The sequence below is a fragment of the Ovis aries genome, chromosome 16, assembly GCF_016772045.2.
Source record: "Ovis aries strain OAR_USU_Benz2616 breed Rambouillet chromosome 16, ARS-UI_Ramb_v3.0, whole genome shotgun sequence".
Taxonomy (NCBI): domain Eukaryota; kingdom Metazoa; phylum Chordata; class Mammalia; order Artiodactyla; family Bovidae; genus Ovis; species Ovis aries.
Genome location: NC_056069.1, coordinates 25655662 through 25681669, shown reverse-complemented (window position 1 = coordinate 25681669; position 26008 = coordinate 25655662). Strand labels below are relative to the sequence as shown.

At 37.1% G+C, this 26008-nt stretch overlaps 1 protein-coding gene and 1 pseudogene across 2 annotated transcripts in view; both read left to right on the top strand.

The window, feature by feature from the left end:
- The window catches only part of NDUFS4 (NADH:ubiquinone oxidoreductase subunit S4), a 113403-nt gene that overhangs the window by 15813 nt on the left and 71582 nt on the right, over positions 1–26008 (top strand). The gene's annotated exons all lie outside the window — the stretch shown is intronic.
- Positions 2456–11100, top strand: LOC105602544 (cytosolic iron-sulfur assembly component 2A-like; annotated as a pseudogene).

Here is a 26008-nt window from a genome sequence, read left to right as displayed (position 1 = left end):
AGTTCTAAAATTGCTCATATTTTAGCACATCTGAATAAAAGATCAAGCGACTCCCAACAGTTCTTCATACAATCATATTCTAAACCACTGATTCTCAACTGTGGTCGGAGAAAGAATCTTAGAAATGGGCCAGAGAAAGGGTTTCAAAGAAAATACATGTTCCCTTGGTAGAAAATTATTGCATTTAATCAACGATGGAAGATTGTTGTCCATGTTAATTGGCAGAAAAATACATCGAGTCCTTGGTTTAGACCACCAACCAATAGATCTTAATTTCTTTGAGAGGGTATAGAAGTCAGAGTTTTATTTTGACTTCCTTCTAGAGATATGTATATCTCTAGAAATATATAAAATCGAGAGTTGAGATTTCTGGAGGATTCATGGATCCCAGGCTTTGCAGCCCTCCATAGAGAGCATTAGATCTTATGCAACATTTTCTTTAGACTAGCTCTTGTTTTAGGCTGTTCTCAGTTACAAGTTACAGAAGCCTAGAAAGTCAAACAGGTAGCACAGTCAGGAAAAGGCAATTGACTTATATCATCAAGCAATAGAAGGGGAAGGGTAGCTAACTGGTCCCAGGGATCAGAGCTAGAAAGCTGCCAGACTCTCTAACTTGTCTCTGTCATTTGTCAACTACTATGTCAGATTGTTTTTTTTCAATGTGGCAGATATAGCTGATGGAAGTGTTTTCAGGCTTATATCTCATAGTTTTATCATTAGAAAGGGACTAAAAATCCCTTTCTTTGGTACCAAGTTTAAAAGTCTTGGGAATATTCGACTGAGTCAGATTAAACAGACTACGGTCATTGTTTGTAATTTTATTATTCCTGTTGTACCATACAACAGGATACGTGTTAGTTATCCTACAGGTATCATGCATGTAGATTATAGGAACTCTGGAAGTCAGTTGTAATGAAAGCTGGGCCTCTTGAAGAAAAATTAAAAACCAGTAATATTTTATAGTATCCTTCAGTTCAGTCGCTCAGTCATGTCCAGAGAACAAATAATGTCTGTATATATTGTGTAGACTGACCTCTTAACCTTTTTCTTAAAGAACTCTGGCACTTCGCTTGTTAAAGTTTGTTCACTCATTCAATAAATATTTGTAATTCTTTTCTAGTCTCCAAGATTGCATTTCTGCACTTTGCTAGAATGTGAACTCTTAGAACATCTGCTTTGAGGATGAACATAGTAGGATAGAAGTGTTCAAGCAGAGGCTGGATGATCATTTCTTAGGGTCTTATGGGTGGGCTTTGTCTTAGATTGGCATTTCCCAAAGAAGAGTATGAAACAAAAACATGGATATAGGTGGTTTATTCGAAAACTGACCTAGGAACTAGAAGTGAGGAGCTCTGGAGTGAGACAGGGAAGGAGGAAAAAAGGGTGATAAATGAGAGTGCTTGCAGTGAGCAGTAAGAGGTTTAATTTCAATGGAATCACTTAAGAATTATACAGAATGAAAAAAAAAAAAAGAATTATACAGAATGCCTTTCAGTATTATCCATTTGAAAGCTGGAACGCTTGGACAGTTACCCACTGGTTCTTGTTTGCTTTTGGTTGAAGGTGTTAGCTTTTTTTGTGCTTTTGAGTTATTATAGTGCTCCTTAAGACCCTGAGGCATAATGGGTTCACTTCAGTTGGAATACTGGAAGATGACATGAGTCTGAGCTGCTGGGGCTGGGGCTGAAATGAAAAACAGGTCGAGGGAATGTAATGTGAGCACCAAAGGTATTGGTTATAGGCTTCCTTATAACTCAAAAGACTCTCTGTAACCTGTTACTTTGAGGGTCCTCTCTCCATGGGATTTTCCAGGCAATAGTACTGGAGTGGATTGCCATTTCCTTCTCCAGGGGATCTTCCCAACCCAGGGATTGAACCCAGGTCTCCCGCATTGTAGACAGACGCATTACCGTCTAAGCCACCAGGGAAGTCCTATAATTTTAATAGCTGTAATTTATGAACACTTAGACACTGTGGTAATTGCTTTGTGTATGTTATTTCATCAAAGTGAATGATCTCATTTTAGATGATCTATTGATAATTATTTTATAGTTTAATCTATTCTTGGGCTTCCCTGGTGACTCAGAAGATAAAGAATCCACCTGCAGAGCTGGAGACCTGGGTTTGATCCTTGCGTTGGGAAGATCCCCTTGAGGAGGGCATGGCAACCCACTCCAGTATCCTTGCCTGGAGAAACCCCATGGACAGAGGAGCCTGGTGGGCTACAGTCCAGAGGGTCGCAAAGAGTTGGACATGACTGAGTGACCAAGCACAGCACAGTCTATTCCTGAGGTTGTAAATAACTCATATTTTTTAGAATTTGCTTTATTCACCAGTATTTTGAAGGACATGACAAAGGATCAGGAAACTGAAGCCTTACAACTCACTTAACTGTAAATAATAATAGAAGGTCTCCAGAGGAGAGGACAATGCCATGTTTAAAGAATTCATGGGCAGTCGCCAGGGATGGCGGAACGTAAGAATGGAGCGGGTGTCCAGACTGCTCTCTTGGACACTGCAGATTCCTGTGGCTCTCAGGCCTCTCTGAGTGGGAGCTGCCCGGCAGCCCCGGATCATGGAAGAGAAAGCGCTAGAAGTTTATGATTTGATTCGAACCATCCAGGACCCAGAGAAGCCCAATACTTTAGAAGAACTGGAAGTGATAACGGAAAGTTGTGTGGAGGTTCAGGAGATTAATGAAGATGACTATTTGGTTATTATAAGGTTCACTCCAACGGTACCTCATTGCTCTTTGGCGACTCTTATTGGGCTGTGCTTAAGAGTAAAAACTTCAGTGGTGTTTACCGTTTAAACATAAGTTGGAAATCTACATTTCTGAAGGAACCCACTCAACAGAGGAGAATATCAACAAGCAGATAAATGACAAAGAGCGAGTGGCGGCTGCCATGGAGAACCCCAACTTAGGGGAAATCGTGGAACAGTGTGTCCTGGAACCTGACTGATAGCTGTTTTAGAGCCATTGAAGTATAATCATTTGATATATTTGTTTAAAGTCTTTGTAAAATGTAAAAGATTCATGTTTAATACATAGGTTATTTGTACCTCAGAGCATTTTTTTAAACGATGATTTCCAAGCAAGATTTAATAATCAGGTAGTACCTAGTTTGTCCAATGTATAACATTCTCAGGATTTGTAACCCTTAAATGATCAGACAAAAATATTTTCTAGTTATTGTGTGTAAGATGAGTTGCTGTTTTTCTGATGCCCATTCTGATGCTTTTCATGTCAAAATATTTACTGTGCCCAAGTGTTTTCATATTAAACCATTACTCTGTAAAATAAAGAGATGATTCTTGTTAAAAAAAAAAGAAAAGAATTCATGATGGCACAATGCTCCTGTATTATGTACCAGTTGACCAGTTACTGTATAACATCCCAGCAGACAAAGATCAACCTATAGAATTTTCTTTGAATTTGAGAATGTAACAGATCCAGCGAGTGGCCAGTAACCTGGGTGAATGAGCATATATTTTCTCTTCACTGATGCTGCCTAAATGATTTAATGATAGTTTTGAGGACTTTTTTCTGCTGCTACCATTTAGGCTCATGCTCCTGTTCCACTGTTGTCTGTGACTGATTACTATGGTGACAGCCTTGTTGTCCATCTTATTAACATGTTTTAGCATACCATATTCGTGCATAGTTAGCTCTGGGATGCATACAGTGCATCATGGGTTATTTCACAAATTCCTTTTCCTTTAGTTGAGACTTAAAACATTGGTATTCTGCTGCTACTGAAGTTACTGGTTTAAGTATTCATGCATCTTAATTACTGCCTGTAAATGGCCCCTTTTAGGACTCGAGTTTTTATTTTGGTCCCAAATTTAATCTTTTGGCTTTAAGTTCAAACTGTCGATGTGGCCAACTCTCTTAATAGTCTCTTTGCTAAGTGTCCTTGACTCTAGTTTTGGGAAAAACTGCTTTCTAGAGATTTTCTGTTAACTGCTGATAGTAGCCATGCTGCCAGGCTATATGTTTAGCTTTTTCATACTTGAACTACTCCATTGGAGCCATCACATCAGTTAATATAGTATTTAGAAGCACACGTTTTATTAGAGTCAACTCTACCTACATTTGAAGTCCAACTCTGACAATGCTTAGCTCTGTCTTTGTGCTTGTTTTCTGTTGTGTAAATTGGATGGAATAACCTCTGTTTCATAAAGTTTATGAAGTATTTAGGGCAGTGCCTGGCATATGCTAAGGCCTAATAAATTGTAACAACAGATCATCATTGTCATTATTCTTGTAGCTTCTTTTAGTGTTTATTCCTTTCTTCTCCTTTTCGTCCCCTCCTTTTGTAAATCTTACCCAGATTCTAGTTCCTCTTCTTGGATTATTGGAGCATCTTGGATTTTGTGTTTACTTAGTTTTTTATTCGCAAGTATCTAAAAGATGTGTCTGCACCTGGCTTTTTCCAGATTGTGACCTCCCATGCACCCCTCAGCTCAGTGTAATCTATTTTTGGTATCCATCATTCCTCTGAAATAGCTTTCATCAAGGTCGATAGTGAACCTGCTGCTAAATGAGAAGACCTTTCTCCGTCCTTATCTTACATGGCCTTTGCAATCCAAAAGGATGGCTTTCTCGTTCTTGAAAGAGTCTTCCTTTCACTTCTATTTTGGCTTTTCTCACTTTGAATGCCCATCAGCTTTTGCCCTTTCCTTGAACTGGCAGTGTTTCTCAGAGTTTGATTTATAGTTCTTTACTCTTTTAGAAGTGTTTTATATTATATAATACTTTATATACATGTGAATATATACATGTATATATATGTTTAGGAAGCACAATGGCAAAATGAATTGATGTGAACTCAACATTCAATTTAAAAATTACCAATACCTTGTTTCTTTGCATACTCTGTGATAGGCTGAATAATACCCTTTCACTCTAAAATATCCATGTGTTAATCCCTAGAACATATGAATATTACCTTGAATGTAAAAGTGACTTTATAGGTATGATTAAATTGAGGCTTTTGAGGTGGCAGCTTATCTTTTTGGGCCTGATGTAATAAAAATGGTTCTTATAAGAAGGCCACAGGAAGAGTCCGAGGAGAAGGAAATACCGCCACAGAAGCAGGGGCTAGAGTGCTGTGACTGCTGGTGAGGCAGACTATAAAAGCTGGAAAAGATAAGGAAGGGATTTTCCCTTGGTGCCTCCAGAAGGAACCAGCCTTGTGACACACTGATTATTATCAGCCTGTGAGACTCATTTTGGATTTCTGACCTCCAGAACTGTAAGAGAGTAGATTTATGTTGTTTTACTCCACCAACTTTGTGGTAGTTTGTTATGGCAGCAATAGGAAACTAGTATACTCTTCTTCTATCTCATTATCTGCTGTGACTTCAGTTACCACCTGTTTACACGAAAGCTTAAATGTATATAGTTCATTTGTATCATACATACTTTTTACTCAAGGAATTCAGGCTATGTACATGGCAAATAAGAGTAGAAAATGTTTTAGTAACATTTAAAAATTCAAGTTAAATCTGTGATGTTTTACCTTAGTGATTGTTTACTTTTCAACCAAAGAAACAGTAATTTGTTCTACTGCTAGAGGACTGGCTTATTAAGATATATAACTGCATCTTTTTCTTGAATTTTAGACCCTTAGAACTGTTTGATTTTCCACAGGCATCTGAATCACAGTATGTCTGAAACAAGTTGATAATGATCATCTCTTCCCCTGCTCCTCTCATTTTTCCCTTAGTATTGTTACCAATACCCAGCCAGTTATCTGAGCCAGAAACCTATGTATCATTCCTGTCTTCTCCCTCTTAGGCTTCCTATCAGTGTCATTCTGTTCTAGTATTCATTTTCCTAACATTTACTTTCATCCTACCTCCTAACTGGTCTACTTGTTTTTGGTCTTAATTTGTTCTCTGTGTTGCCTGTAGGATAAAGTCCAAACTTCTCAACATGTCAGAAAGGCCTTCATATTCCCTGCCTGCATCTTTTCATTCTTTGACCTTCATCCTCTTCTCAGTTCCATTCTGGCCCCGTCTCCAGCCATATGCAAACTATATTTTGGCTGTTGTGAACTACTTGCTATCCCTGACTGCTGGCACTTGTATGCTCTTGCTCCTACGTAATTAAGATTCTGTCTGCCCGGACTTTCTTCTGGTTTCCCCTCTGACCTTCCTGTCTCTTACCCCACCTCAGCACTCTTTGGATATTTAAGTACTACTTATCCTTCAGATGGCACATTACCATCACTTTCTCTAAGAAGCATTATTTGAATTCACAAGCTTAGGTTAAATACCAGTTCTATGTGGTCTTAGCGTGCCTTATTCTTATGAGTCTTACCTCTTTCTGGTACTGGTTATACTTCATTGTGATTGCCTGTTTCTTTGTCTATGTTTCCCATTAGTTGTAAGTTCTTTGAGAGTTGGAACTGTTTTCTTCACCTTTTGCCTTTCATAGCATAACACAGTACTTAACTACAGTAACATCTGTGGGCTCATATGATTATACAATAGTGTAGAATATTTAAAATATTTCATACCAGCATCTCCTTAAGCAAGATAGCATTTTAGATTTTTGTTTTCCTTATGAAATAAATATTTGGGTTTTAAATGTGTCACGGACAATGATGTTATAGATTACTCGAAAATGACTTTTTTCCTTGTTAGGTTGTGTCCTGCTTCTTCCTTATATTGAATACTAGTATTGCATGTTGGAGACTTTATATTTTTAAAAAATTGTAGTTGATTTACAGTCTTTCAGATGTACAGCAAAGTGAATCAGTTATATATATATATATCTTTTTTTTTAGATTCTTTTTCATTATAGACTATTACAAGATAATTAGTATAGTTTCCTCTGCTCTATAGTAGGTCCTTGTTTATTTTATATATAGTAGTGCATATCTGTTGATCCCAGATTCCTAATTTATTCCTCCTTCCTTTTCCCCTTTGGTGACCATAAGTTTATTTTCTGTGTTTATTTCTATTTTGTAAATAAGTTCATTTGTGTCTTTTTTTTTTTTAGATTCTATATGTAAGTGATGTCATGTGATATTTGTCTTTCTTTGTCTGACTTACTTAATGTGATAATATCTAGGTCCATCCATGTTGTAGTATTTCTTTTTACAACTGAGTAATATTCCATAATATATATTCTGTAATAAATTTAGTAGTAATATTTCATATTTTTTATCCATTCATCTGTTTGTGGACATTTAGATTGATTCCATTTTTGCTGTTGTAAACAATGCTGCTGTGAACATTGGAGTACATGTATCCTTTTGAATTAGAGTTTTCTTCAGATACATGCCCAGAAATGGGATTGCTGGATCATATGGTAACTCTGTTTTCAGCTTTTTAAGGAACCTCCATACTGTTCTCTGGTTTAGGAAGGTTCTCTTTTCTCCACACCCTCTCCAGTGTTTATTATTTGTAGACTTTTTTGTTTTGTTTTGCCATTTTATTTTTTTAATTGAAGGATAATTGCTTTACAGAATTTTGTGGTTTTCTGTCACACATCAACAAGAATCAGCCATAGGTACACCCATGTCCCATCCTTCCCAAAACTCCCTCCCATCTTCCTCCCCATCCTACCCTTCTAGATTGTCACAGGGCCCCTGTTTGAGCTCCCTCAGTCATATAGCAAATTCCCATTGGCTGTCTATTTTCCATATGGTATTATAAATTTCCATGTTACTCTCACCATACATCTCACCCTCTTCCTCCTTCCCTCCTCTTGTGTCCATAGGTCTGTTCTCTGTGTTTCTCATTGATACCCTGAAAATAAATTCATCTTTTTAGTCCATATATATGCATCAGTATATGATATTTATATTTCTTTCTCACTTCACTCTGTATAATAAGCTCTAGGTTCGTCCACCTCATTAGAGCTGACTCAAATGCATTCCTCCTTATGGCTGAGTAGTATTCCATTGTATATATGTAACAGCTTCTTGCTGTTATGTATATTCTTGCTATTGTAAATAGTGCTGCAGTGAACATTGGGGTACGTGTGTCTTTCAGTTTTTGTTTGCTCAGGGTATATGCCAAGTAGTGGGATTGCTGGGTCATATGGTGGCTTTTATTCCTAGTTTTTAAGGAATCTCCTTACCATCTTCCATAGTGGTTGTATCAGTTTACATTTCCACCAGCAATGCACGAGGGTTCCCTTTTCTCCACACCCTCTCCAGCATTTATTGTTTGTAGACTTTTTAATGATGGCCATTCTGACTGGTGTGAAGTGATATCTCATTGTAGTTTTGATTTGCATTTCTCTAATAATTAGCAGTGTTGAACATCTTTTCATGTGCCTGTTGGCCATCTGTATGTCTTCTTTGGAGAAATATTTAGGTCTTCTGTCCATTTTTTGGATTGCTTTTTGTTTGTTTTTGATATTAAGCTGTATGAGCTGTTTGTATATTTTGGAATTAGTCCCTTGTTGATGCATTGTTTGCAGATATTTTCTCACATTCTATAGGTTGTCTTTTCATTTTGTTTATGGTTTCCTTTGCTGTGCAAAAGCATTTAATTAGGTTTCATTTGTTTATTTTTGCTTTTGTTTCCATTACTCTAGGAAACCAATCCAAAAAAATATTGCTGTGGTTTATGTCAAAGAGTGTTCTGCCTATGTTTTCCCTTGTGAGTTTTATAATCTCCAGTCTTACATGTAGGTCTTTAACCTATTTTGAATTTTGTTTTTGTATTTGCTGTTAGAGAATGCTCTTATTCTTTTACAAATAGCTGTCTGGTTTTCCCAGCACCACTTATTGAAGAGACTGTCTTTCCTCCATTGTATATTCTTGCCTCCTCTGTTGTGGATTAATTGATCATAAGTGCATGGGTATATCTCTGGGCTTTCTATCTTATTCCATTAATCTATGTTTCTGTTTTTGTGCTGGTACCATACTGTTTTGATTACTGTAGGTTTGCAGTGATAATATAGTCTGATGTCAGGGAGTGTGATTCCTTCAGCTCCATTCTTCTTTCTCAAGATTGTTTTGGCTATTTGGGGTCTTTTGTATTTCCATACATATGCCATTGGTAATTTGATAGGCGTTGCACTGAATCTGTAGATTGCCTTGGGTAGAATGGTCATTTTAATGATACTGAGTCTTCCAGTCCAAGAATGCAGGTGTATCTTTCCATCTGTCTGTCATTTTCAGTTTCTTTCATCAGCATCTTACAGTTTTTGGAATGCAAGTCATTTGTCTCCTTAGGAAGGTCTATTGCTAGGTATTTTATTCTTTTTGATGTGATCGTAAATGAGATTGTTTCCTTAATTTCTCTTTCTGATATTTTATTGTTAGTGTATAGAAATGCAACAGACTTATGTATTTTAATTTTGTGTTTAGCAACTTTTCACTGATGGGCTCTAGTAGTTTTCTGGTGGCATCTTTAGGATTTTCTCTGTATAGTATTTTTAGTCATCTGCAAACAGTGACAGTTTTACTTCTTCCTTTCCAATTAAGATTCCTTTTGTTTTTCTTCTCTGATTGCTGCTAGGATCCAAAACTATGTTGAATAAAAGTGGCAAGATTAGGTATCCTTGTCTTCCTGATTTTAGAGGAAATGCTTTCAGCTTTTCATCATTGGATGTGATGTTAGCTGCAGACTTGTCCTATGTGCCCCTTATTATACTGGGGTATATTCCCCTCTGTGCCCATATTTCTGGAGAGTGTTTATCATAATAGATGTTGAATTTTATTAGAAACTTTTCCTGCATCTGTTGAGATGATCATAGGTTTTTTATTCTTCAGTGGTGTTAATGTGATGTATCACAACTGATTGATTTGCAGATATTGAAAAATCCTTGTATCTATGGGATGATTCCCACTTGATCAAGGTATATGAGCCTTTTAATGTCTTGTTGAATTCAGTTTGCTAGTGTTTTGCTGATGATTTTTGCACCTGTATTCATTGGTGATACTGACCTGTAATTTTCTTTTGTGTGTGTATGTGTGTGGTATCCATGTTGTAAGCTTTATCTTATGGCAGTATTTACTGAAATGAATAGGTATAATTCTGTCAGCCAGCTTTTTTTGGTGAATTGATTCTTCACTATGACTCCAAAGTTTTCCATCAAAGACAGAATGGATAAGATGGAAATGTATTGCAAATTTAAATAATTGCCATTTTTCTATAATAAATAGCTCTGTAGCTATTATATTATAGATTTTGTACTTACAGAGTGCTCAATACACAGTAAACCCTGATTTGAGATTGAGAATTACTTTCTGCTGTTACAGTCAGCATTAAGCAAACCATATGATTTTACTTAGTTCTATTCATTCAGTTTTGTTTATTTTAGAAGTAAAAGCAAGTAACAATGGAATCTACTAGTTTTTAAAGAACTTTGGAGTATTGTAGATATTATTAAATGTTACCATTTGAGTCAATTTACTGGGAGGAAGTTGGCAGGAGGTAAAATGAGAAGCATTGGAGGAAAAATAAGCATTTTTTGGAAAATAAAGAATTCATGATCTTTCAACCACAATTTAAAACTCCTGGCTTTGTGGGATTATACTAATTTAAAAATAAATTATGAACTTATTTGTCAAGATTGTATGACACACAGTAGGCACTAGATGTGTGAATAAATTAAAGTAACACCTTTTGTAGTTCCCTTCTCAATCCTATAGCATTGGGTGCTCAATAAAAGCAAATGTATCTAGACAGCATGGGCAACATTGTTAAGTTTTTCCTGACAGTCCTGCCATATCCCACCCACTACATCTTCTACTCCACAATGTATGGTTTTTCCTTCTATAGCAAGAAGAACACCTTGATATAGCTTTATTATAGAAATTACCACTAGCATTCAGAACAGTGACATTGAAATTACTGTTTATATGTTTGCTTTCCTTCCAATAAAACCTTTAAAGCCAGTTACTGGATCTAGTATTGTGCATAAGACATAGCAGATGTTTCGGTATATGTTTGAATTGAGAATAAGAGTTAGAATTTTGGTATACTTTCTTAAGTATATATGGTCAATAGAGTTCAACTGAACACAGATGCACTATTTTGTAGTTGACAAGTATTAACTCTCAGGTGCTGTTTAAACTTCTCTTCAAAGTATTTTATTGTCTGGATATTGGTTAGCGCAATCAAAAATATTTAAAGTTAAAACCTCTTTGGGAATTCCCTGGCAGTCCAGTGGTTAGGACTCTGCATTTTCATTGCTAGGGGCCCAGGTTCAGTCCACAGTCAGGGAACTAAGATCCTGCAAGCCTTGGTCCATAGCAGCGTGACTATAGTCTATGAGTATAGTTGATACTGTATTGCATATTTGAAAGCTAAGAGAGTAAAACTTAAAAAGTTACTATAAGAAAAAGAATTTGTAACTCTGCCGATGGCATTGGCTTATTTCTGCTGATCATTTTGTAATATATACAAATAGTGAATCGTACATCTGAGACTAATACACAGTTCACTTCAATTAAAAAAATTTTAGAATGTTTTTAAAAGATGTGATTGTTGTTCAATTGCTAAAATATGTGGAAGTGAAATCTATGTCAACATTAAAACCAAAGACTAAAGTGACAGATGGAAGAAGCACTGTTTCAAGAATCTTTTGTAAAATAATATATATATTATTATTTGTTGTTTTTCAGTCGCTGAGTCATGTCTGACTCTTTGAGACCCCGTGGGCTGCATGCACCACACTAGGCACCCCTGTTCTTCACTATCTCCCACAGTTTGCTCAAATTCATGTTCACTTAGTTGGTGATGATATCCTATGATCTCATCCTCTGGTGCTCCTTTCTCCTTTTGCCTTCGATCTTTCCTAGCATCAGGGTCTTTTCCATTGAATTGACTCTTTGTGTTAGGTGGCCAAAGTATTGGAGCCTCCTCTTCAGTCCTTCCAATGAATATTTAGGATTGGTTTCCTTTAGGATTGACTGGTTGGATTTCCTTGCAGTCCAAGGGACTCTCAAGAGTCTTCTCCAACACCACAGTTCAAAAGCATCAATTCTTCAGTGCTCAGCCTTCATTATGGTTCAACCCTCATATCCATACATGACTCTTGGAAAAACCATAGCTTTGACTAGACAGACCTTTGTCGCAGAGTGATGTCTCTGTCTTTTAATATGCTGTCTAGGTTTGTCATAGCTTTCCTTCCAAAGAGCAAGAGTCTTTTAATTTCATGGCTGCAGTCACCATCTGTGGTGATATTGGAGCGCAAGAAAATAAAATCTGTCATTGTTTCCACTTTTTACTCATCTGTTTGCCGTGAAGTGATGGGACTGGATGGCATGATGTTCATTTTTGAATGTTGTTTCAAGCCAGCTTTTTCACCATCCTGTTTCAGTCTCATCAAGAGGCTCTTTTAGTTCCTCTTCACTTTCTGCAGTTAGAGTGATATTATCTACCTATCTGAGGTTGTTGATATTTCTCCCTGCAATCTTGATTCCAGCTTGTGCTTCATCCAGCCCAGCATTTCACCTGATGTACTCTCCATAGATGTTAAATAAGCAGGGTGACAACAAATAGCCTTGTCATACTCCTTTCCCAGTTTTGAACCAACCAGTTGTTCCATTTAAGGTTTTAACTGTTGCTTCTTGACCTGCATACAAGTTTCTCAGGAGGCAGGAAAGACGATATGGTATTCCCATCCCTTGGCTTCCCTGGTGGCTCAGATAGTAGAGAATTCGCCTGCAATGTGAGAGACCTGGGTTCGATTCCTGGGTTGGGAAGATCCCATGGAGGAGGGCATGGCAACCCACTCCAATATTGTTGCCTGGAGAATCCCCATGGACAGAGCCTGGCAGGCTATAGTCTGTGGGGTCACAAAGAGTCAGACACAACTGAGTGACTAAGCACAAAATTTTCCATAATTTGTTGTGATCCATACAATCAAAGGCTTTAGTATAGTCAGTGAAGCAGAAATAGATGTTTTTCTGAAATTCCCTTGCTTTCTCTATTTAAAAGATAGACTGTTATTATGAAAAGTCAGTGGAAAAGTTCATGTCTCATTTTCTTACTGATTATTATAGTTTTTTGATTGAAATCAAATTGAAATCGAAATTTGAAAATACTTATTTAAAAGTCATAGACTTACGTATTTAGTTATGTAATTTACTTAGGGAAGTCATTAAGAGTTCTAATTATTATATTCAGGTCTAGTCAACAGTTTTACTGGATTTGGATAAATTAAAATTTTTTTCTTTTTTTTGGTTGAAGTATAATTGACTTACAATATTATATTTTAGATGTATAGCATAATGACACAATATTTTTATACATTACAAAATGGTTAGTACAGTAAATCTAGTTGTCTGTCACCATACAAAATTATTACAGTATTACTGACTATACTCCCTAAACTGAACATTATGTCCCTATGACTTGTTTATTTTATAACTGATCATTTGTACCTCTTAAATCTCCCTTACCTAATTAACTCATCCTCCCTATCCTTTCCCCTTTGGAAACCACCCTTTTGTTTTCTTTGTCTGTTAATCTCTTTCTGTTATGTCTGTTCATTTGTTTTGTTTTTCATATTCTACATACAAGTAAAATCATACACTATTTGTCTCTCTCTGTCTTAGCATAGTACCCTCCAGATTCACCTGTACTGTCACAGTGGCCAGATTTGATTCTTATTTATGGTTGAGTAGTGTTCCATATACCACATCTTTCATACACACACACACCCCCGCATCTTTTTTTATTCATTCATCTGTGAATGGATACTTAGTTTGGTTCCATATCTCAGCTGTTGTAAATATTGCTGTGGTGAACATAGGAGTTTGTATATCCTTTTTGAATTAGTGCTTCTGTTTTCTTTAGAAAATTATCCAGAAGTGGAATTCCTGGATCATATGGTAGTTCTGTTTTTTAAATTTGTGGGGGAACCTCCATACTGTTCTCCATTGTGACTAGCAGTTTACATTCCTCCTAACAGTGCACAAGCATTCCCTTTTCTCAACATCCTCCTGAACACTTGTTATTTGTTATCTTTTAAATAGCTATTCTGAAATTTGTGAGGTAATTTCTCATTGTGGTTTTGATATGCATTTCCCTAATGATTAGTGATATTGGAGCATGTTTTCATGTGTCATTTGACCATCTGTGTATCTTTAGAAAAACACCTAAATAGGCCCTGAGTCCACTTTTTAATTGGGTTGTTTGTTGTTGAGTTGTGTGAGTTCTTTGTATATAGTTGGATATTAACCCCTTATCAAATATGTTGTAGCAAATATCTTCTCCCATTCAGTAGGCTGCCTCTTCAGTTTGTTGACAGTGTCCTTTTCTGTGCAGAAGCTTTTTGGTTTGATTTAATACCATTTCTTTATTTTCGCTTTTGTTTGCCTTGCCTGAGGGGAGATACCCCCCAAAATATTGCTAAGACCAGTGTTAAACAACATATTGATTATGTTTTCTTTGAGGATTTTTATGGTGTCTGGTTTTACATTTAAGCCTTTAATTTATTTTGAGTTTATTTTTGTATATGGTGTGAGAAAGTAGTCCAGTTTGATTATTTTGCATGTGGCTGTCCAGTTTTCCCAACATCATTTATTGAAGAGGCTGTCTTTCCTCCCTTGTATATTCTTGCCTCTTTTTTTGTAGAATCCAATCCAATCGTTGTGCTCAGTGATGTCTGACTCTTTGCAGCCCCATGGCTGCCAGGCTCCACTGTCCATGGGATTTCCCACGCAATAATACTGGAGTGGGTTTCCATTTCCTACTCCAGGAGATTTTTCTAATCCATGGATCAAACCTGTGTCTCCCGTGTAGGCAGGCAGACGCTTTACTAATGTGCTTCCTGGCCATAAAAATGTCAGTTTCTTTCTGGGCCCTCTATTCTGTTCCATTGATCTGTTTTTATGCCAGTACCATACTGTTTTGATTACTATAGCTTTGTAATATGGTTGGTTAAAATCTAACTTTTTGTTCTTCTTTTTCAAGATTGTTTTGGACTTTTGAGGTCTTTTATGTTTCCATATGAATTTTAGAATTATTTGTTCTAGTTCTGTGAAAAATGTCATTAGTATTTTGATAGAGACTGCATTGAATCTGTACTGTTTTTTAAATATATCTTTCTGTCTGCTTTTAGGGTATAGAAACAGCAGATTACTATATATTAATTTTGTATCCTGCAATCTTATTAATTCATTTATTAGTTCTATTAGTGTTTGGTATTATCTTTAGGATTGCCTATTTATAGTATCATGTCATTTCCAAAAAGTGTCAGTTCTACACTTCCTTTCTGATTTGGATTCCTTTTATTCTTTTTGTTGCCTGATTGGTGTAGCTAGGACTTCCAAAACTCGGTTGAATTATAGTGGCAAGAGTTGGCATCTTTTTCATGTTTCTGATTTTAGAGGAAATGCTTTCAGATTTTCACTGTTGAGTATGTTATGGGCAAAAGATTTGTCATATATGGCTTTTATTATGTTGAGGAATGTTCCCTCTACACCCAATTTGTTGAGAATTCTTATCATAAATGGATGTTGATTTTGTCAAATGCTTTTTTCTCCAATTTTTCTTCTTCATTTTGTTAATATGGTATATCGTGCTGATTGACTTTCAGGTACTGAACCATTCTTGCATCCCTGGGATAAGGCTCACTTGATTATGGTATATGATACTTCTAATGTATCATTGAATTCTGTTTGCTCATATTTTGCTGAGGATTTTTTCACCTATTTTATCAATGAGTTGGGCCCGTAGTTTTCCTATTTTGTGATGTTTCTGTTGGTTTTGATAGTAGGGTGATTTTGCTTAATGAGTGAGTTTGTATTCCCTTTTCAATTTTTAAAGTAGTTTGAGAAGTTCGGGTGTTAACTTTGCTTTAAATGTCTGGTAGGATTCATTTGTGAAGCTGTCTGGTCATGCACTTTGTTGAGAATGTGTTTTACTGATTCAGTTCCATTATTGTTATTTGATTTGTCCATATTTTCTTTCTCATTCAAGACTGTATGTTTGCAGAAATTTATTCATTTGTTCCAGGTTATTCATTTTATTGGAGTGCAGTTGTTTGTAGTAATCTTTTATGATCCTTTTTTATTTTTTGTGGTGTGAGTTGTAGCTTCTTTTTCATTTGATTTTCTTTATTTGTGCCTAGTCTTTTTTGTTGATGAGTCTAGCTATAGGTTTATCAAATTTACCTATCTTTTCAAAGAAGCAGATCTTAGTTTCAGTGATCTTTTCTATTTGTTTTTTAAAGTCTTTATTTCCTTTATTCCTGCCCTGATTTTTATTGTTTCTTTCCTTCTACTAACTTTGGGTTTTTTCTAGTTCATTTATGTGTAAAGTTAGATTGTCTATTTGAAGTTTTTTTTTTTCTTGTGGTAGGTTTGTGTTGCTGTAAATTTCCCTCTTAGTATTGCTTTTGCTACATTCCATAGACTTTGGATCACTGTTTCATTTTTCATATCTTTCTTGATTTCCTCTTTGATTCTTTCATGAACCTTTTGTTGTTTAGTGACATGATTATTTGTCATCCATGTATTTCTATTTTTTTGCAGGCTTTTTTGGCTGTAGTTGATTTCTAATCTCATAGCATTGTGGTCGGAAATGATGCTTAATATGACTTATGTCTTTTAAAATTTATTGAGGTGGCAGGAATACATAGAATACAAATGTCCAACAAAGGTCCGTCTAGTGAGAGCTGGACTATAAAGAAAGCTGAGCACCAAAGAATTGATGCTTTTGAACTGTGGTGTTAGAGAAGACTCTTGAGAGTCCCTTGGACTGCAAGGAGAACTAACCAGTCATTCCTAAAGGAAATCGGTCCTGAATAGTCATTGGAAGGACTGATGCTGAAGCTGAAACTCCAATATGTTGGCCATCTGATGCAGAGAACTGACTCATTTGAAAAGACCCTGATGCTGGGAAAGATTGAAGGCAGGAGAGGGGAACAACAGAAGATGAGATGGTTGGATGGCATCACCAACTCAATGGACATGAGTTTGAGCAAGCTACAGGAGTTGGTGATGGACAGGGAAGCCTGGTGTGCTGCAGTCCATGGGGTCCCAAAGAGTCGGACACGACTGAACGCCTGAATAAAACTGAACTGAAATTTATTGAGACTTGTTTTGTGGCCTAGTATGTAGAAGTTCCATGTGTACTTGAAAAGAATGTGTATTCTGCCTCTTGGATGGAGTGTGTTAAGTCCATCTGTCTCGAGTTAAGACCAGTGTTTCTTTATTGATTTTTCTCTCTGGATTTTCTCTCCATTGATGTAAGTGAGGTGTTCAAGTCACCTACTACTATTGCATTACTGTCAGTTTCTTTATATTTGTTAACACTTTCTTTATATATTTGTGTGTACCTGTCTTAAATGTATATATCTATTTACAATTGTTTTATCTTCTTGCTGCATTGATGCCTTGATCATTATACACAAATGACCTTTTTTTGTCTCTTGTAATGGTTTTTCTTTTTAAAGTCTGTTTTGTCTGATGCAAGTATTGCTACCCTAGCTTTCTTTTCATTTTTGTTCACATGGAATGTTTTCCATCCACCTTTCCATCCTTTAACACTTATTATGAAGTCAGTTTGTTGGTGCTGAAACCTTTAGTTTTTCTTCGTCTGTAAAACTCTTTGTCTCTCTTGCATAACAGAATGACAGCCTTGCCGTGTAGAGTATTCTTGGTTGTAGATTTTTTTCTTTCATCAGTTTGAATGTATCATGCTGTTCTTTCTAGCCTATAGTTTCTGCTGAAAAGTTAGCTCATAGTCTTATGGGAATTCTATTGGACCTACCTATTTTTCTCTTGCTGCTTTTAAGATTCCTTACTTTTAGTTTTTGCTGTTCAATTATAAGGTGTTTTGGTGTGCATTTTGGGGGGTTTATCTTGTTTGGGACTTTTTGTGCTTCCTGGATCTGCACATCTGTTTCCTTTTCCAGCTTAGGGAATGTTTCTTTTATTTCTTCAAATAAATTCTCAGCCTATTACTCTCTCTTCTTGCTCTGGGACCCCTATAATATGAGGATGCTTGATATTGTCCCTGAGGTCTCAAACTATCTCTTTTTTAAAATTCTTTTTTCCTGGTCAGCTTGGGTTAATTTTAATTGTCTTTCAGTTCCATGCTATGTTCTTCTGTATCATCTGTTGATTCCTTCTAGTGATTTTTAATTTCAGGTACTATATTCTTCAGCTCTGTTTGGTTGTTGTTTATATTATCTCTTTGTTAAGCTTCTCACTATTTTCTTTCATTCTTTTCATACATTTGTTGAACAGCTTTATGATCAGTACCTTGAACTTGAGATAGATTGCTGATCTCTGCTTCATTTAGTTCTTCTGGGGTTTTGTTGTTTGAAATGCATTCATCTTCCTCCTCATTTTGTCTACAGATCTGTGTTTATTTCTGTGTGTTGGATAGGTTGAGTACATTTCCTGAGCTTTGAGAACTAAGCCTGTAGGACACATCCTATGGGGCCCAGCAGCACACCTGCTCTGGTCATGAGGCGTGAACTCTAGGGCTGCCTCTGTGTGGGTGGCGTGGGCGCTTCTGCTGTGGTAGGACCAACTACTATGCATGCACTGGTAGGTAGGGCTTGCCCCCAGCCTAGATGGCTGCCAGGTCCTGGGTTTTGTGGTGGCTACTGGCCTGCTGATGGGCTAGACTGTGTTGGATTCCAGTATAGTTGGCTATATGACTGACTGGGCTTCCAGAGCTGATGCTAGCAGCTCCCAGGACTAAATGGCTAGAGGGACGACTCCAAAATTTTACCTGAAGACATCAGTGTCCTCATGGTAGAATGAGCTTCTCAAAATGACTGCTGCCAGCCTCTTTACTCTCCAGGGGGTGAATCTCAGTTGGTTCCTGCCTCTCTAGAAGGATCTCCAAAATTAGTAAACATGTCTGACCCACACAACTTTCAAATTATTGCCTCTATGCTTGGACTTGAAATGTGTGGGATTTTCTTTGTGCCACTTAAAAAAAAAATGGAATCTGTTTCCTAGAGCCCTCTGTCTCCTTTATGGAAGCCCTGTGGCCTTCACAGCCTGCTGTTCTGGGAGCTCCTATTCCTGGTATAAAACCTCTGGGCTGGGGAGTGCCACATGAGACTTAGACCCCTTGCTCCTTGGGGTAACCCCTGCAATTGTGACTGTCCTCCGATTTGTAGGTTGCCTATCTGTGAGTGTAGGTCTTAACTATTCAGCATCTCTACTCTTCTTACCCATCTCATTGTGTTTTTAGCTGTGGAAAATCTTTTCTGCTAGTCTTCAATCATCAATAGATGGTTGCTGTGACCATGGGAGGAAGTGGTTCAACATCATCCTACTTTGCCATCTTGACCACACCAAAATTTATACCAGGTCTCTTGCGTAAATATTTTAGTGAATGCTGAATTTTTCTTAAATGGTATGGAGACCTGTAAAACTATTAATTGAGTACTAAACAAAGCCTTTGACTGTGTGGATCACAATAAACTGTGGAAAATTCTAAAAGAGATGGGAATACCAGACCACCTGACCTGCCTCTTGAGAACCCTATATGCAGGTTAGGAAGCAACAATTAGAACTGGACATGGACCAACAGACTGGTTCCAAATAGGAAAAGGAGTACGTCAAGGCTGTATATTGTCACCCTGCTTATTTAACTTATATAATACATCATGAGAAATGCTGGGCTGGAAGAAGCACAAGCTGGAATCAAGATTGCCGGGAGAAATATCAATCACCTCAGATATGCAGATGACACCACCCTAATGGCAGAAAGTGAAGAGGAGCTAAAAAGCCTCTTGATGAAAGTGAAAGAGGAGAGTGAAAAAGTTGGCTTAAAGCTCAACATTCAGAAAACGAAGATCATGGCATCTGTTCCCATCACTTCATGGGAAATAGATGGGGAAACAGTGGAAACAGTGTCAGACTTTATTTTTGGGGGCTCCAAAGTCACTGCAGATGGTGATTGCAGCCATGAAATTAAAAGATGCTTACTCCTTGAAAGGAAAGTTATGACCAACCTAGATAGCATATTGAAAAGCAGAGATACTAGTTTGCCAACAAAGGTCCATCTAGTCAAGGCTATGGTTTTTCCAGTGATCATATATGGATGTGAGAGTTGGACTGTGAAGAAGGCTGAGCACCGAAGAATTGATGCTTTTGAACTGTGGTGTTGGAGAAGACTCTTGAGAGTCCCTTGGACTGCAAGGAGATCCAACTAGTCCATTCTAAAGGAGATCAGGCCTGGGTGTTCATTGGAAGGAATGATGCTAAAGCTGAAACTCCAGTACTTATAATAGGAATGGTCTGCAGTCCAGTCAGGTTATGTAGTAGGACCATCCATCAAGAAGTAATCCACAGGCCTTATGATGAGAATCTTGGTTTACTAAAGATAAGCAATAGCAGAAGTCTGATGGCAAGACTGGTCAGGGGCAGCAGTGGGAGATCCTAGACCCAAATGGAGCTCTAAACCTTGAGTGGTGGTGTAAAATTCTAGACTACTACCAAGCTTGCTAAATTGCTATTCTTATTCAGTGGAATACATGCAGTTTTTCTAGACAGTCATATATTTCAGGTACCACTCATATCATCAAGGTAAAATAAATTCAGTCTTGATTTATGCCCACCAAAAATTCCTTTGTTATGAATTTTGATAATTATTTTTGAAATTCATGTCTATAAGAAGATACTTCTGGAGAGTGTAACCAAGCTTAGGGTGTAGATTATGAGCAGAATGCATACACACAGATATTTTTATTACCTAAGCTATTTGAAAGTAAATTACAAATATCATAGTACTCCATCTCCAAATACTTCCATTTTTTCACTTTCATTTTTTTAAAAGTTTTCTTTTAAAAACCTCTTACCAGTAGTAAACTGGTAATAGTAGACTACCAGTGAATGACAGATTTTAAGTAAAGGAGTGAAATGATAGGATGTAATTGACTGATGGGGAAGATGCATTTAAGGAAGAAAAGACTAGTTATTTAAAATATTACTTAATTCTCACGGTCATCCTGTGAGGTATTATTATCCTTATTTTTGCCGATGAGAAAATTGAAGTGCAGAGTTGTGAAGTAATTTGTTCAAGATTGTATTGCTCTTAAGTGGCAGATATGAAATTTTAATATGGCTCTGGTTAAGTCTGGAGTCACTACATGACCATTTTCCAAATTGTTTCATGAAGTTAAAAAATTGAAGCAAATGTGAATGTTAGTGATTCTTTCCTTCTCTTTGTATCGGTAATTATTCTTAATCATGTAATCATCAACCTTTAAGAAATAGTATTTCCAAGAATGCCAGATTTCCTGATGGAAATATGCTTCATCTTTGAAAAATCGAAGAGTAAGCAGTACCTGCGAACTAGCTTTCTCTTTTTTTTAAAAAAAAATTTATTTATTTGGCTGTGCCAGGTTAGTTGCAGCATGCCAGATCTTTACTTGGGGCATGTGGGATCTAGCTTCTTCACCAGAGAGTGAACCTGGGCCCCCTGCATTGGGAGCGTGGAGTCAGCCACTGGACTACCAGGGAAGTCCCCCAGCTAGCTTTTTTTGTTGTCAGATTACTAGATAATGAATGCTGTATTGTTTAGCTGTTATATCTTATAATTTCAGCATATTTTCTCTGATTGAATTTATTTCATTTTAAATATGTTCTCTATCAAATATAGTCCTGATGGTCTTATGGCAGTTAAAAGTTTTAAAGTAAATGATTCTTAAATTGAAGCAAATAAGCAACAGGCTGCAGTAGTTAAAAGTGAAGATAAATGAAGATTAAATACATTGTTCTTCAGTTGCTCAGTTGTGTCCAGCTCTTTGCGATCCCATGGACTGCAGCACCCCAGGCTTCCCTGTCCTTCACCATCTCCCAAAGTTTGCTTAAACTCATGTCCATTGAGTCGGTGATGCCATCCAACCATCTCATCCTCTGTCATCCCCTTCTTCTCCTGTCTTCAGTCTTTCCCAGTATCAGGATCTTTTCTAATGAGTTAGTTCTTCACATCAGGGGGCCAAAGTGTTGGAGGTTCAGCATCAGTCCTTCCAATGAGTATTCAAGGTTGATTCCCTTTAGGATTGACTCGTTTGATCCCCTTGCAGTCCAAGGGACTCTTAAGAGTCTTCTCCAACACCACAGTTCAAAACCATCACTACTTTGGTGCTCAGCCTTCTTGGTCCAATTCTCACATCCCTACATGATTACTGGAAAAATTATAGATTTGACTAGATGGACCTTTGTCAGCAAAGTAACCTATCTGCTTTTTAATACATGGTCGAGGTTTGTCATAGTTTTTCTTCCAGGAAAGCAGGTGTCTTAATTTCATGGCTGCAGTCACCATCTGGAGTGATTTTGGAGCCCAAGAAAATAGTCTGTCAGTTTCCATTGTTTCCCCATCTATTATTTGTCATGAAGTGATGGAACCGGATGCCATGATCTTTGTTTTTTGCATGTTGAGCTTTAAGCCATCTTTTTCACTCTCTTCTTTCACCCTCATCAAGAGGCATTTTAGTTTCCTCTTCACTTTCTGCCATAAGGGTGGTATTTGCATATCTGAGGTTACTGATCTATCTCCCAGCAATCTTGATTCCAGCTAGAGCTTTATCCAGCCTGGCATTTCTCATGATGTTCTCTGCACGTAAGTTAAATAAGTAGGGTGACAGTATACAGCCTTAACACCCTCCTTTTCCAATTTTGAACCAGTCTGTTGTTCTATGTCTTGTTCGAACTGTTGCTTCTTGACCTGCATTCAGGTTTCTCAGGAGGCAGATAAGGTGGTCTGGTATTCCCATCTCTAAGAATTTTTGATAGTTTCTTGTGATCCACACAGTTAAGGACTGGATGCCATGATCTTCGTTTTTTAAATGTTGAGTTTTAAGCCAGCTATTTAATTCTCCTCTTTTACCTTCATCAAGAGACTGTTTAGTTCCTCTTTGCTTTCTGCCATTAGGGTGGTGTCATCTGCATACCTGAGGTTATTGATAAAATACATAGCCTTTTTTAAAATACAGTGAACTGTTCATGATTAAACAGCATTAAAGCTGGTGTGAAGCAAATCATATAATGATTTTTTTTGACCCCTTCTGAGCTGTGGAGGCACGAGAGGATAAATCATGCTTCCCTGAAAGACCAAAAATGTAGTTTTTAAAGTGACATTTTGATTCAGTTGAACATAGTAAACTTTCCTTCTGTAACACTTCTAACCTCAGACAGGTAATGTAAAAAGACACCCTATAACTTAGTTCTCATATGACATTCCTTAGGAAATTCCTTGACTAGAGAATTTCTTATCAAGCTGTCAGTATCCTAAACCCCAACATTTCTGTGGCTTATAATCATAAAGATTGGTTTCTTTTTCATGGTGCATGTCCCTAGTGGGACAGCTGGGAATTCTATACCTCCATTTGTCCTTACTTGGAGACGCAGACTTACCATCATTCTTGACAGAAAAGAGATAGGTAATAACACACCAATTTTTAAAGCTTCTGCTGGATACGCTACCTTTCAGTCTGATGGCTAAAGTAAGTCACATGCCCACACCAAGTTCAGAGACGGCTGTGAAGTGTACTCTCACTATGTGTTTGGATAGAGGACCGGAATATTGGTGCACTGCCGTGATAGCTAACAGTCTTTAGAGGAACATAGAGAATTATGCACGGTTGATTCTTATAAGCCATTCCCCGCCCCCCCCCCACAAAGGATACTAAGTACCTTTGAAGTAATATTGCTGTGATTAAGGATCTCGATTCTAAAAGACGAGTGAGGTAAATAACTGAAAATGTTCAGTAGTTTACTTACTTTGGTGGGGGAGTCAGGGAGTTCATCTGGGCTTGTTTTTCCTTGTCTTTTGTCCATTAAATTTTCATAAATATATTTTAAAACATTTGCTATTTGCTTATTTGTAACATAAATCTATTAATGAAATAATTCTAAAGTACCAACTATTTTAATGGAAAACATGTTGAATGTGCCAGTGCAATGGTCTGAAAAATCACAATGGTTATTGTAATTAAGTATGGCACCAGAATATTACGTAATTTGTATTCTATAGACACAAGCTAGAAGTTTTTAAAAACTTTAATTTTGGAAAATACGTTATGTGAGGCAGTATCAATATTGACACTGAAGTTCAGCAACTTCAATTTGGTATTCTAAACATTTGTGAAGACATGCGTAATTGTTATAGACAGAGTACTTTGGCATACATACACGGAGAGGCTTTCTCTAGGCAAAGTTATAAATCTTTGGTGTTGACATACTTTTTGTGTGTTGCTCTCTATTGGTAGTGTAAACCAGGGTTCAGCAATTTCTTCATAAGGCATATATAGTTTTTTAATTATTAAAATACACAAAATTTACCATTTGAACCATCTTACAGTGTAGTTTGGTGGCTTTACCTGGAGGAGGGCGTGGCAACCGACAGAGAAGCCTGGTGGGCTACAGTCCATGGGGTCACAAAGAGTCAGACATGATTAAAGCAACTTAGCAGCCGCAGTGACATTAACTACATTCATATTGTTGTGAAACCATCTCCATCTTAAAGCTCTAGAACTTTTTTTCATCTTACAAAACTGAAACTTTGTATCCATTGGATAATAACTCTCCATTATTCCTCCCACTAGCCCCTGGCACTCAACCATTCTATTTTCCTCTGTGCATTTGACTACTTGGATAATTTGTATGAATGGAACCATGCACCATTTGTCCTTCGCTGACTTACTTCACTTAGCATTTCTTCAGGTTTCGTAACCCTATTGTAGCATATGTCAGAACTTTCTTGCTTTTCAAGGCTGAACAAAAATTTTTTTGTACGTACATACCACATCACTTTTAATCCACCTATCCACCAGTAGACAGCTGATTTTTTTTTTTTTTCTTGTTGGCTACTATCAGTAATGCTTCTATTAACGTTTGGTGAACAAATACCAAATTGTGTACCTGCTTTCAGTTATTTTGGATAAATATCCAAAGTAGAATTGTTGGATGATCTGGGAATTCTGTTTTGAATTTGTTGAGGAATTGTCACACTGTTTTCCATAACACCTGCACCATTTTACATTCTAACCAGTGGTTCCAGTTTCACTGTATCCTTGCATACCCTTGCTCCTTCCCTTCCTCTGCTTTGTCACCCTAATGAGTATGATGTAGTATCTTTTGGTTTTAATTTACATTTCCCTAATAATTAGTGATGTTGAAGATCTTTTCATGTGCTTATTGGCCATTTGTATACCTCCTTTGGAGAAATGTCTGTTTAAGTCTTCTGTTCATTTTTGGGTTGAGTTGGTGGTGATTTTGTTGTTGAGTTTAAGTAGTTTTCTTTATGTTCTGCATAAAGGTTGTCAAATAAGTGATTTATAAATGTTTTCTCCAGCCCATTTCTCTTCTTTTTTCACCACTAAATTACATTTCATTGTGTGGTTCCACCACAGTTTACCAGTTTACCTATTTAAGGACATTTGGTTGCTTCCGGATTTTGGGCAACTATGAATAAAGCTGTGATAAACATCATTGTGCAGGTTTGTGTGGACATATAATTTCAGTTCATTTAGGTAAACCCTAGTAGCACAGTTGCTGAGTGTATGTTGAGACTTTGTTTAGCCTTGTACAGATCTACCAAACTATCTTCTAAAGTGATTGTACCACTTTGTATTTCTACCACTGTGAATTAGACTTCTTGCTCCACATGCTCATGGACTGTAACCCAGCAGGCTCCTCTGTACATGGAATTCTCCGAGCAATAATACAGGAATGGGTAGCCATTCCCTTCTTCCCAACCCAGGAATTGAACCTGGGTCTCCCACCTTGCAGGCAGATTCTTTACCATTTTAGCCACCAGGGAAGCCCATTCTAATTCATGCATGTAGTAGCCTCTCATTGTTACCTTAATTTTCAATTCCCAAATGACATATGATGTTGAAACACATTTCATATATATTCTTTGGTGAGGTGTCTGTTCAGATCTTTTGTCCATTTAAAAAAAATTTTTTTTTTTTTTTGGCTGCACTAGGTCTTCGTTCCTGCATGAACTTTCTCTCGTTGCAGCAGACAGGGGCTGCTGTCTAGTTGTGGTATGTGGCTTTCTCGTGGCGGTGGCTTCTCTTGTTGTGGAGCATGGGCTCTGGGCC